The sequence below is a fragment of the Orbicella faveolata genome, unplaced genomic scaffold, assembly GCF_042242905.1.
Source record: "Orbicella faveolata isolate gen_17 unplaced genomic scaffold, um_ofav_v1 contig_14, whole genome shotgun sequence".
Classification (NCBI taxonomy): Eukaryota; Metazoa; Cnidaria; class Anthozoa; order Scleractinia; family Merulinidae; genus Orbicella; species Orbicella faveolata.
In genome coordinates, this window is record NW_028301541.1 from 16,768,838 (window position 1) to 16,780,873 (window position 12,036).

Sequence of the window (12,036 nt, forward strand, 5' to 3'; positions counted from 1 at the left end):
GTCGTTAACTGCCCTTTTCTTTTTTTCTGTAAGTGTTTTCGTAGTTTGAACTCCTACTGCGATCGGCTCAGTTGTTATCTCACGAAAACGTTTCGAGCGTGAACTTTGCTTACCTGGATGGCTTTCAAGCAATATAATTCGTGGACCGACCCTTCCCGAAAACGATCGACATCTTTGTATGTGAGATGAACGTATAAGGCGTGATTCTCACCAAAACTTTTCACGGCATTCTGTCACGAAGAGCGAACATTATCGCCATTATCGCGTTTCTCGTCCCCAGTTTCCACGGCCTACGAATGGAACGCCTGGGACCACGACCCCCCTTTTGGCGACTAAAACGCTTGCATTTTATGACTCGGGCTTTCCTACGGAAGCCCGAGTAAAAATGCTCGGATATTTAATTTGTCTTTGGACATTACGTGGCTGTCATGATAACTTTTAATTAAATAACATAAACATGCACCAGGTGGTGATCACATTGTCCAAGTTGTATTAATAATGATATGTTGATTAGTGAACTCCGTTTCTTCCGATGTCATCAGGCAGCTGATATCGGGATCTTGGTTTGGCTACAAAAATTAACGTTGAATTCTCCGCACGTTAAGCGTTTGTGAGGTAAGGATTATCACTAACGAAAAATGTTTTTTTTTTTTTTATTAGTATTTATATATTATAACAATTATATATTGTTATATTGTACATGTAATAATATTTTTTTATAGTGTTATAAATTTAGCAAACGTTTCTCGGTATTGTCTGCCTTTTGTATTAAATGGCTTTTTCTTAACGGTGTGAAAACATTGAACCAAAAGAATTGCTAAAACAGGAATTAAATAATAATTCTCGATAAAATAAAAATCGTATATTATTCTTTTATATTTCACTTGACTCTCAAGGTGACTTCCGCTTAGGTTGCGAAACTTCAGTCACCAACAACAGTTCTTTTCAGAACTACCCTCATCCGGACGATCACACTATACGAACTACCAAAAATTGTATAACATGCAACAATGAGAAAACGTCCAGAAAAAAACACGGTCGCTTAAAGCTGTACTTCCACAAATCGATAGAAACACAGAGGTACCGGCCAGGGCTGTTGACATAAACATGAAGCGAGCAAAGCGAGGTTGAATTTTGAGAATCGCAATAAATGGGTGACGTTCTTTTCTTTTTGCCCCAGTGTTTCCTGAAAGAAATAGAAAACATTTTCTTCGCTTTTCTATCGCGTTGCAGACTCCTGTAGATTTTTCTGTAACCGGAAGGGGAGGTTTGGGAGGACAAGAAAAGCTACTGGAACACCAGCTGCAGGCAATATTTATCTCTGCCATTAAAGCCCTGACGCACTCGATAGCGGGCTAATATTCGCAACTGTTCTTGTTTTGTTTTGTTTTGTTTTGTTTTTGTTTTTGTTATTTTTTTTTTTCCTGAATGACCGAAAGGACGACGTTTTGCTGCTGAGGCGATATATAAATATACACATTTTTTTCGTGACTCGACTTTTTTCATGGCGGTCTTTTATAGCTAACACCGAAATGGTAAGGCAAAATATCACTCTCCATATCATTTTCGGCAGGTATATTTTGCAGGTTGCAGGCCGAAATTTAATTATAACTGGAAAACCGCTGGCACTTAAAAGAAACGCACATGTGGTAGACTTACCGTGACTGTTACATCTCGCTGTTTACAATCGCTCAGAAAGGTAGCTTCCACCTAAGTGCCAAACCGGCTGAAGCGATGGGAGGAGAGTATATTCCTATGATTTTAAGCCTGCACTGATTTATTGTTTTTGAAGAAAAATCTGAAATATTATCTGAAATATCTGCTGAATTTGGTTTCTTCCCTGTGAGTACCAAAATAAAAGCTCACTGAGCTTGTGCTAGTATATTCCGTCGGTTAAAACCTTATATTGTTTCATTTCTTTATTTATTTGCTTCATTTGTGATGGCAATCTTCTGTTGTTGAGGAAGACCCGAGCCAAATCTGGAACTGATGGAAACATCTGTGGAGCGTCCATCTAGATGACTTTGAAGAGATTTCACTGGTCTCAGCGTGTCCATCGATAAGTACTTACAGCGGATCGATCGTGTTTTCATTATGTGAAAGAGGAGAACTACTTTATATAGGAACCCCTGACGAGTATATAGGTTATCAATTATTTTTAGTGCCAGCGGTTTTCCAGTTATAATTAAATTTCAACCTGCAACTTGCAACCTGCAACCTGTAACCTGCAAAATATACCTGCCGTATCATGTTAGACCAACTCGCCATGTCGTCAGCGAAAGCAAAACAAAAAGAGCGATCGCAGCAGCTTGTAAAGGTGAGAAATACGAGATTCTTGACATGCATGCACAACAATCAAACAACCGAAATGGTTAATAATTATATTTTCATTGAAATTGTTATAAGTGACACCAATTTAGCCTAAAAACTGAACGATTTCGTTCGTAGCTAAAACTTTGGTCTTTCCAACACTTTCTTCAACATTTTCGTCCTATTCGATAGATTTTCTTGCATTTTCCGCCCGACATTCTGTACAGTTTTCGTATTTTGTAGTCAGAAATGATCTATGATCTATAAGGGCCATACCTTTGTAGCTATGAGAACGCGCTAGCTCAATATTATTAACCTGAGCATTTGATCGATAATCTGAATAAATTAACTATGACAGTTAAATGCACGCGGTGCTACACACCACAGCAGTAAAAGCACCCTGGACTAGGAAATATCAAGGAATAATACCACTTTCCTCTGGCGGTAATTGACCTACATCAACTTCAAGTTAACAAATAAGTATTTATCCTCACCTCAGCCAAGACCGGGTTCAATGAAAATATTGGTAAACTTCGTAATCCGTACAATTTAAAATTCGTTCATGAAGGAAACTTACTTAAAAGGCTACATCGTAAAAAAGAAAGCAAAACATGTGACACACATTCCATTCTGTTTCTATCCATCCTCCTGATAATTAGAATGATAAGTATAGTTAGTTAATATAGTTAATATTTCACTACGACAAATTGAAATAAATTGTCAATCTGCTCTGCGAGCAGTTGATATTGTAAATTATGTTTCACATAACAATTGATGTCTTCAATTCACATTATGAAACTATGGCTTGTCTATTGTTTTAAAACGGCGTTTTTTGTCGTTAACATCATCATATTTTACAACAGAAAATGATTTAGAAGGCTACATCGTAGACAAGAAAGCAAAACAAACGAAACATATTCCATTCTGTTCCTGTTCCTGCTGATAATTACAATGGCTTAGAATGATGGGTTTAAAAACAACACCAACAAAAAAACAGTTAATATTTCTCTAAGAAAAATTAAAGTCAGTTGTCAATCTACTCTGCGAGCAGTTGGTAAATTAGGTTTCAAATGACAGTTGATGCTTTCAATCCAAATTATCAAACTGTCTGCAGCATATGGTCTGTCTATTGTTTTAAAACGGCGTTTTTTGTCGTTAACATCATCATATTTTAAAACAGCTCTGAATAAAGCATAAATTTCCAACAATTAGCTACCATGTTCATTATTATGTATGGCCTAATCAAGGGGCACAAAAAAATTCCAAACAAATTGACCCTTTAATTTTTTTTATGGGCGCTCGATTAAATTTTCTTTCTGGAGGACTTTTTTTGTTGTCGCTTTTTGCATGTTCGTTTGTTGGTTTTTTTCCCTTTTCATGTTTGTTTGTTTGTTTTTTCTTATTTTTTATTTTTGGTGTGTGTGTATGTGAGTGTAGGTGTGCGTTTCTGTTTCTGTTTTGTTTTTCTTTTGTTTGCTTTTCTTTTGTTTGTTTTTTTCATTTTCGTGCTTGGTGGACAGTTTTCATGTTTCAAATGGTGAGAGTGTCTGTAGTTTTAGAAGCCCAAAAGGCAGGAATTGAGTCGAATTGTCAAGATAGCTTCTCTTTATCATTCTGTCGTTGCCTTTTAATACATACTCAGCATAAGAACAGTGGTTTAATTTTTTTTTTTTTTTTTTTTCAATGGTAGGTATTACTTTAGTGGTTGATTTTTATAACATACTAGTCGCCTTTTAGACGAGTTCTAAATTTAGGAGAGCGCATTTTTATCAGGCGAGCGCCATCTTGTTTTGGACTTGAAAAGAGAAAAGCGTCATAGGGAGTAAGAATGAGATAATGCCACTGGGGCAAATCTACTCAAGAAAACATCTGTTAAGGTATCATGGTAGGTGGATTTTTACGAAAAATGCGAAAAATATTGTTTTGGCTGACTCACTGAGATAAACATTTTGCAAAAAAGAAATTGGGGAAAAGGCTTTTTTACTTTTTAAGATAAAAAAAAAAAAATTTTGAATGTCATTAATCCCTTACGGCGTGTTGACACCTCTAATTAAAATTCACCGCTAGTTGTCACATGTAATGCGAATTGCGGTAGCATGTTTCATTTGTGAACGCGGACTGTTCTCGATCTGGTTGTTTGATCGCAAGTTAGCTTTCATTCTTGGCAAATTTTCTTTATGTCAGGTCGAAAACGCAAGAAAAGTTCTTGCCCATTGTCGTCTTCGAAGAAGCCGAAGAGGCGAAAATCTGGTGGAACCCACAGGTTCAGCGTCGAACAAGATCTTTGGCTCTGAGCGACCGTGGATCGCACTGTAACCAAGAAGAAGGGCTGAAGGAACTCGATGACCCTAGTCCCGCCAATGAAGCTAAAGGACAAAATACAACAAGTGCTAGTCGCACGAAATTGCTGGAGAACGGACGCGATTCCGAAACTTCCACGACGAGAGAGTCAAGCGCAGATGTAGATGTAGACTGTAGATAAAGTAGACCTCGAGATTTCCTCTTTTTGGCTTCACGAGGCATGGTTTCAAAAAATGTCTGGAGAACGAAGAAGCCTAAACTTAAACAGCATAACACCAATGCTGCCGACGAAATCTTTCAAGTAAAAGAAATCACGGCAGTTTAACATGCAGTTTGTCGCTTTTCGGACAATTTCACTGCGACTGGTGTCCGCGCCAGAATTGTTGTGGTAAACTGACCAATGCCGACATCTGCCAGTGCAGAGGGGATTTTTAAAACCTATTCAAACCAATTTCATACAAGGCTTTTTGTCTGTTTCTCGATAAAATAAAACCGCCTATCAGGATGAACATTTCTAGTTCGTTTACGCGCGTCTTCCGATGGAATTGGCTGAAAATCGGCAGGTATGTTCCAGAATACCTCCTTCGACAAAGGGTGTCGGGCTTTGTTTAATTTTGCTTCCGTTTCAAAGTTATGGCCTCTTTAGTAGAAGGAAACGTCCGCATTGAAAATATCAAAGTTTAGTAGGGTGTAAAAAAAACCAAACCACATCTGGAAAATTGCAGACACCCTTTTTGAGGGTGATGTGTGAGAAAACATTTCCGATGTAAATCGCACCGCTCCGATAATTCACGCGCGGAAGCGAACCAGTTTAAGCGAAGCAGTGTTTCTGGGTATTTCTTTCAATATCACTGCGAACATAACTTTTTTAGAAAATTTCAAAGAAATGATTGTATTCTATAACTATTAAGCTTTCAGAAAATGTATAGGTTGATCAGGTTTTCTCTCAGAGCGCCGGCTTAAGAGCGCGATTTCCAAACACTGTCAATCCACCTGCCATGATACCTTAAATCTACTCAAGCTAAGCTGATATCGATAATTCGCGCTCTCTCAGAATACGCCTGCATGCTTTTTGAAACACCTGGGCCCCTGTAACTGACACAAAGACAATCCAGTGTACTTCGTAAAACTGATGTGGCTATCTCCTAAGTTACGTGGTAAAAAAACTATCAAACCAAGACAAACCATAAGGTGGCATATAATAAAGGTACTATGTTTCCTCTCCTTAATTTGTACACAGGTAACATTCATTGGATATCTAATATCTCTCATATTTAGTGATTGCCGCTTTTGTTTTCTCCTACATTATACCAGTGCTCAGTTCAGTTGTTAGTAATTCATCTTTCCTTATCTCTTCATTAAACCTAGAAGGCCTCCCGACTGTGTAACATCCACAACATTCAGTCATGCTACAGTCATCTGGCATTGCCATAGCAACGGTACACTCTATACTCGTCGTGATAGACATCGTCGGAAATTGTCTCGTTTGTGCGATCATAAAGAAACATCGAGACATGAGGTATGTTGAAACTAAAATAGCTATAATATCACTGCCAGTTTGAAACACTACTGAAGGCTTACACAACAACTTTATGTGAGAGTGAAACAGAAAATGGCTGGCCTGAGATTTATACATAGTCTGATGTGAACATGGCAGAACGTTTGAGAGAACTAGAAAGAGATTAATTTTTTCGGAAGTTCTTCAATAATAAGTTCATGTATTCAAATTTACATCGGAGTAAAAGAATTGCAACTCAGGCAACCCATCTCTTTTAAATTTTCAAACTGAACAACGTCACAACGCAATCGGGAATGTTAAAATTGGTTATTTCCTTAATACAAAAGTCCATTGGAGAATTTACATTCAAAGCAATATTTCCAACGCCAAAGGTTGTTGTACATTCGGACATGGAGATAATATTACCAAGCTCTTATCTAATTCAGCCATTCTTCTGAAGTTATGCAAGAGAGGATAAAGAGTAAGAGAGTAAGTCATTCATAAAGGCCTTATTCTTAATGTAATCTCTCTAATTCTAAATAATGTCACTACGCGCGTAACATGGAAATTTTCGTGGAAGATGAAAATTACTGTAAAGCCGCTTGTGCTGTCCAGGTGAGGAGAGTGCTTTTTTCTAGGCCCTCCTGAAGTTCCCGAAACCTGAAATAGTCTAAAAATAATTTAAGAGAGATTACCTTGGTAATAAGGCCTATTTGAAGAATTAATTCTCTTACCCTTCATCCTCTGCTGATTTGTGATATTCCACAGGACTCCCATCAACTATTTACTTTTAAACCTGGCTGTAGCGGATGCCTTGTTTGCGTGCTTTGTTACACCACAGACTTTCTTGAGGATCTCTCCCACCCACCCACCCAGGGGAAACAACTGGTACAGTTGTATGCAAATTAGTGACGGGTGGATACCTCGTATGGACTGCTGCAGCCTCCTCAGTAGTCACTTTGGTTGCAATTGCCGCTGAACGATATTTTGCGGTAATCTATCCTGCTGGTAACGTGGGCAAACTTACCAAGGGTAAACTGAAGGTGCGTCACTTACAAAGTTCAATTATTACTATTAATATGTACCAAACCAGTGGATAGTTTTTTTTCACGTATTCTGATTGGCTACTAAAGCTCGGAATAGGCGGGCATTTATGAAAAGGGTCTATAAGCTAAATGCTTTCTTTGTTTTTTCCTTTGACAGAAGAAGACATATTCGCAGTCTATGAGGCAGCTGTAGCATTCCTTTTGATTAAAAAAAAAGTTCAATTATTACTATTAGGATATAAACCAAACCTGTGGACAGTAATTTTAACGCATTCTGATTGGCTACAAAAACTCTGAATAGTTGTACTATCTGCCTCCCAAGCTCGTGAAAAAATGTTTTCTTTATTTTCTACCATAGAGGGCCTCTAACTTTTAAATACTTGAGAAATCACTAAACAAATTCAATCTTGCGCGTGTTAAGGTGACCCTAAAATCGGATCACTCTACCTGTGTATCAGTTTCATCTTACGTCAAAGCATATTTTGAGATGGTTGAATCAGTATACCAAAAACTTGACAATTTAATGAAAATATATTTCCGGTTTTTCAGATAGATCCTCGTTGAGCCTGATATATAAAATAATTGTAAGGAAACATATTGATTCTCAACAAAGCTATGAATAAAAAAATGACTTTGTATTAATAACCTCTAATTGATACCTGTCATCTAGTTATAACTCAGTTGTCGCATAAATTAAACTTAAAATAACACTCACGTGACAAGAGCGCAAAGTCAAGTCGTTGTTTATTAGATTATCACGACTTTTGTGCCGAATTCTCCGCGAGTATTTCGAGTTTTTCGGTTGCATTGGCAAATTGTTAGCTTACATTATTGATGTCGTTGAAGAAGCACGAAAGGTCGTGCCCGTTATCTGGTGCAAAGAAGGCACACAAAGTGTAAAGGTGTCTCGAAAATTTCCAGTAAGGATTGGGCCGATGCACAAGACAAACAGGGACTAGCTAGCTGACTATAAGAATCCTTTATCTGCGATGAAATGTTTTAAAAAGATGTCAAACCAGACCTACTAATCTAACTCATTAACAGTGCGAGGCGTATTGTTATTCGTTGTTGTTCGTTGCTTAAACAGTCGTCTGTTTTATGCTTTCCTATTTCAGGTGATCATTCCTGGTTCTTGGATCGTCGGATTGTTAATCAACATACCAACGTTAATGGCCTTAAACTTAAAAGACAATGCTTGTAAGTGGATGGATGAAGAATGGCTGCAAAAAGGTGTTCTTGTGCTCTGGTCAGCCATTATAGTTGCGGCCATGGTACTGATGGCTGGACTGTATTCCAGAATCGTGTACACCCTGTGGTTCAAACGTAATGCTGAGAATCAACTCGCCTTCCAACAGAGGGTAAGTATTAACAAACAAGTTCAACACGTGAACATTTTTCTTTCACTTTCCCGACGATAACTACTGAAGTATTCAAATGAACGTTCATGACTGAAACTTCTATATAGCTACGTTTATTCGATCATATTCTGGTGCCCCAAACATTCTAGAAACGTTTTGTTTTAGCGTTATTGTTACTCTCCGCCATGCAGTTACCAATGCAAACAGTCGCATGTCAATTATCATTCTTTCTGTGTTTCAAAATGTCTTCACGGTTGTAAATACTGTTAATACTTAAATTAAAAGGTTTGTTTAGTCTGTGGTCCAGCAGATACTTCCTTAAAGTGCACTATGATCAAATTCTCGATACCCATTTTTTTACATTTTGGTACACAATAGGTCCTTCCTAGATATCTTGGCAAATTTCAATCTATTACGAACATTAGAACTCATGTTTTTTGGACCTTTATTTCCGAGAATTTACGGCCGCCATAAATTTTCCTTGCTTCAAGTCTTGGTTGAGAATTGGAGAAATGACGTCAATTTCTCAAAATACCACACGCGTTGAATTATAATGACGATTAGTTCAGCAATTTGCACCTAGAATATCATAAACTTTGGCTCAGATATTCGTGCAATTTTCTACATTAATCGTTATTATAGTTTCAACCCGTGCAGTATTTTTGAGGAAATGACATCGTTTTCTCAAATTCTCAGCCAAGACTTGCAACAAGGAAAATTAATGGCGGCCGTAAATTCTCGGAAAGAAAGGTTCAAAAACCGCGGGTTCTAATGTTCGTAACAGATTGAAATTTGGCAAGATATCTAGGAAAGACCTATTGTGCACGAAAATGTAACAAAATGGATATGGAGAATTTCATCATTGTAGCACTTTAAGAGAAACTGATATTTTCACCTTGCTAAAAATATCAGCTACTGAAGACTTTCATTCCGTTAGTTCAGTTACCAGACACCTAGTCCAGGACCGCACTTCCAAATCAATATCTCGCTGTTACAGATTACAACACCATTAATTCTCAAATTAATTTAAATAAATTTGTCGGCTCTGCTCTAATTCTTCTTTTATTATTTGAATTTGTAACATTAGGTAGCAGAAATGCCACCCTGTATAAATTGGAGAGTAAATGAAGTTTTGCATGTTTTTCTGTCTGTCTGTCTGTCTGTCTGTCTATCTGTCTGTATATATGCATCTTGTACGCTCATTACGTTCTCCTTGTGACACTGTTAGGGATATTTATCTGTTTGCAAAAAAAAAAAAAAAAATTGACAATTCATTTGTTACTATCTAAATCGGATTCACGTCTCTCTCTACACGCAGGGCGTTCTGAGAGTGCGGAAGCGAGTCACTTTGATGGGGGTAACTGTCACTGCCATATTTGGAATCTGTTGGGCGCCTGACGTAATTGCACACAACTTAGACTACTTCACATCCCTTAGTACCAGTAAACAAGCGTACGCCGTTATTCATGCGCTAGTGCTGTTCAGTTCCGCTGTCAACCCATTTGTGTACGCTCTGGTTAACAAAGCCTTCCGAGAAAAGCTTAAGGGAATTATATGCTGTAGATGTACCGGCTCCGCGGGATCCACACGAAATCGAGTTTGCAAATTGCAATAAAACTTAACCTCTACGTCAGGGACATCGTCTTTGGAGTGATCAAAAAATCTAAAACATTTCTTCTTTTATTGCTGCGGTTTTCATAGTTAAAGTAAATTGTGACGGCATTGTACAGATTGAAGAGAAAAAGTTAGGATAAATGTTAGCACTTTCAACTACCCTGCGAGACAAGGATTCTCTTCTCTTTCACTGAGCAGTAAGAAAAGGGAATCTCTCACAGGGTATGCAACTTTACAGGAGTGTAACCTTACATAGAACTAAGAGGAAGGTTATCGTTATGCTTCGATTTGGCGCTGTTCATATGGGCGCTATTCACTTTTGCTAGTTTAAGGAAGCTCTTTTATTGAATAGGGTGCGCTTGCAATAGATGGGCGCCCATTTCTTTTTGATTCATTATGTATCCCAAGGTGGAACAATACTTTGATGAAAAAAAGATACTATAACTCAAGAACTTTGATAAAGTTGTTGTTTGCTCAGTTTGCACTATGAAAACTGCTCGTTTAATTTGAATGACTGCCTAATTTATACAAGTGTGCTGTGGTAGTGCTTTATGCTAATTACATGGTTGTGCGTGCTGTGCGATAGATGCTAGTGCCAAGGTGTGGCATATGTTATATAGTGTAACAACTGGTTTAATGTTACGGTCAGAGTTTATTCTTAGTTCATTCTTCTAATCAGTCTATTCAATGTCAATGTCTTGAATGTCACTTTCGGTATTGGTGCCCCTGAAGAAAGGGAACGCTTATTTAATTTGCAGTAGAGAGTGTGCTTATTAGATAAGTGATACCTAGAGCATATACCATCTACGGGTGTATTACAAATTCAAAACATGACCAGCTCCCAGTTAGCTTGCACCAGTTGCCCAGAAGTCATCGCTCCAAACACCGTTCAAGCCCGAACCTTGTCCAGGCTTTAATATCATCACAGCTGCTTAAGTTGTGTATGTAACTGCGGCATGATCAATCAGTTCTTTGTATTAATTGGCTTTTGTTATTCGTCCCCGAGCACGTGCGTATTCCTACGTTTTTTTGGTAGCCAGCGCCCCTATCATTTTTGTTTTCAATTTATAATTATTGTAATAAATTAATTGTAGATCTGTGGTGAAACAAAAGTTTTTGTTTTGTTTGTTGTTGCTGCTGCATATGTTCGCTGCCTCTGTATATATAAACAATAGCTTCCATTTGGCGCGATAAAATGGTCGGAAATTTTTCCGCGGACATTAACTGTTCCGAGAAGCGAACAGTTCTCCGAGAGCAAAGTTCGAGGAAAACTTTGGGCTCCGAGGAACAGATAATGTCCAGGGACAAATATCAGGGCCTTTTTTCAAGTTAAGTGTCACAGTCAGTAAGGACCAGGCAGGGTCCACGGATCGAAGTCGGCCGATTCCCTCCAAACTTTCAGCATACCGTGGTATTTTTAGTAAAATAAAATAAATTTCATAGAATTTAGACCATCCCCTAGTTTTTGGTGCTATTTTGGCCACGTGAGACGGAAAATTTGGGTAAACTTCCAGGAATGATTTTACGTTTTTCGCGTTAGCTTTATTCATTTATACGAACTGTACATACTTCCTAGCGTATAATCAGCTGTGTCTCCAATATAAACGAATTTTGTTAAAAATAACTTACTTTGGATTGGTTCCAAATATCATCACTTAGAGGCTATCATCGCGCAGAATGCCGCGACATATCCGGGACTTAAATGTAGAGTGCGCGCGAAATTTAATTATTAATTAGGCTGCCGATGGTTAAACAATAAAGAAAATGACCAGAAAATGGCCGACTATGCATACTTGTTTAGAGTTTACGTGCTTCATACTTGTGTTTCGTAGTTGTTATCATAGAGCTTTTGTAGATGAGACATTGATGGAATAAAGGAGACATTTTTTGAAATGTTACGAAAAGTGGA

At 37.9% G+C, this 12,036-nt stretch overlaps 1 pseudogene; it reads left to right on the forward strand.

The window, feature by feature from the left end:
- The first annotated feature begins 552 nt into the window (after positions 1-552).
- Positions 553-12,036, forward strand: LOC149114264 (pyroglutamylated RF-amide peptide receptor-like; annotated as a pseudogene).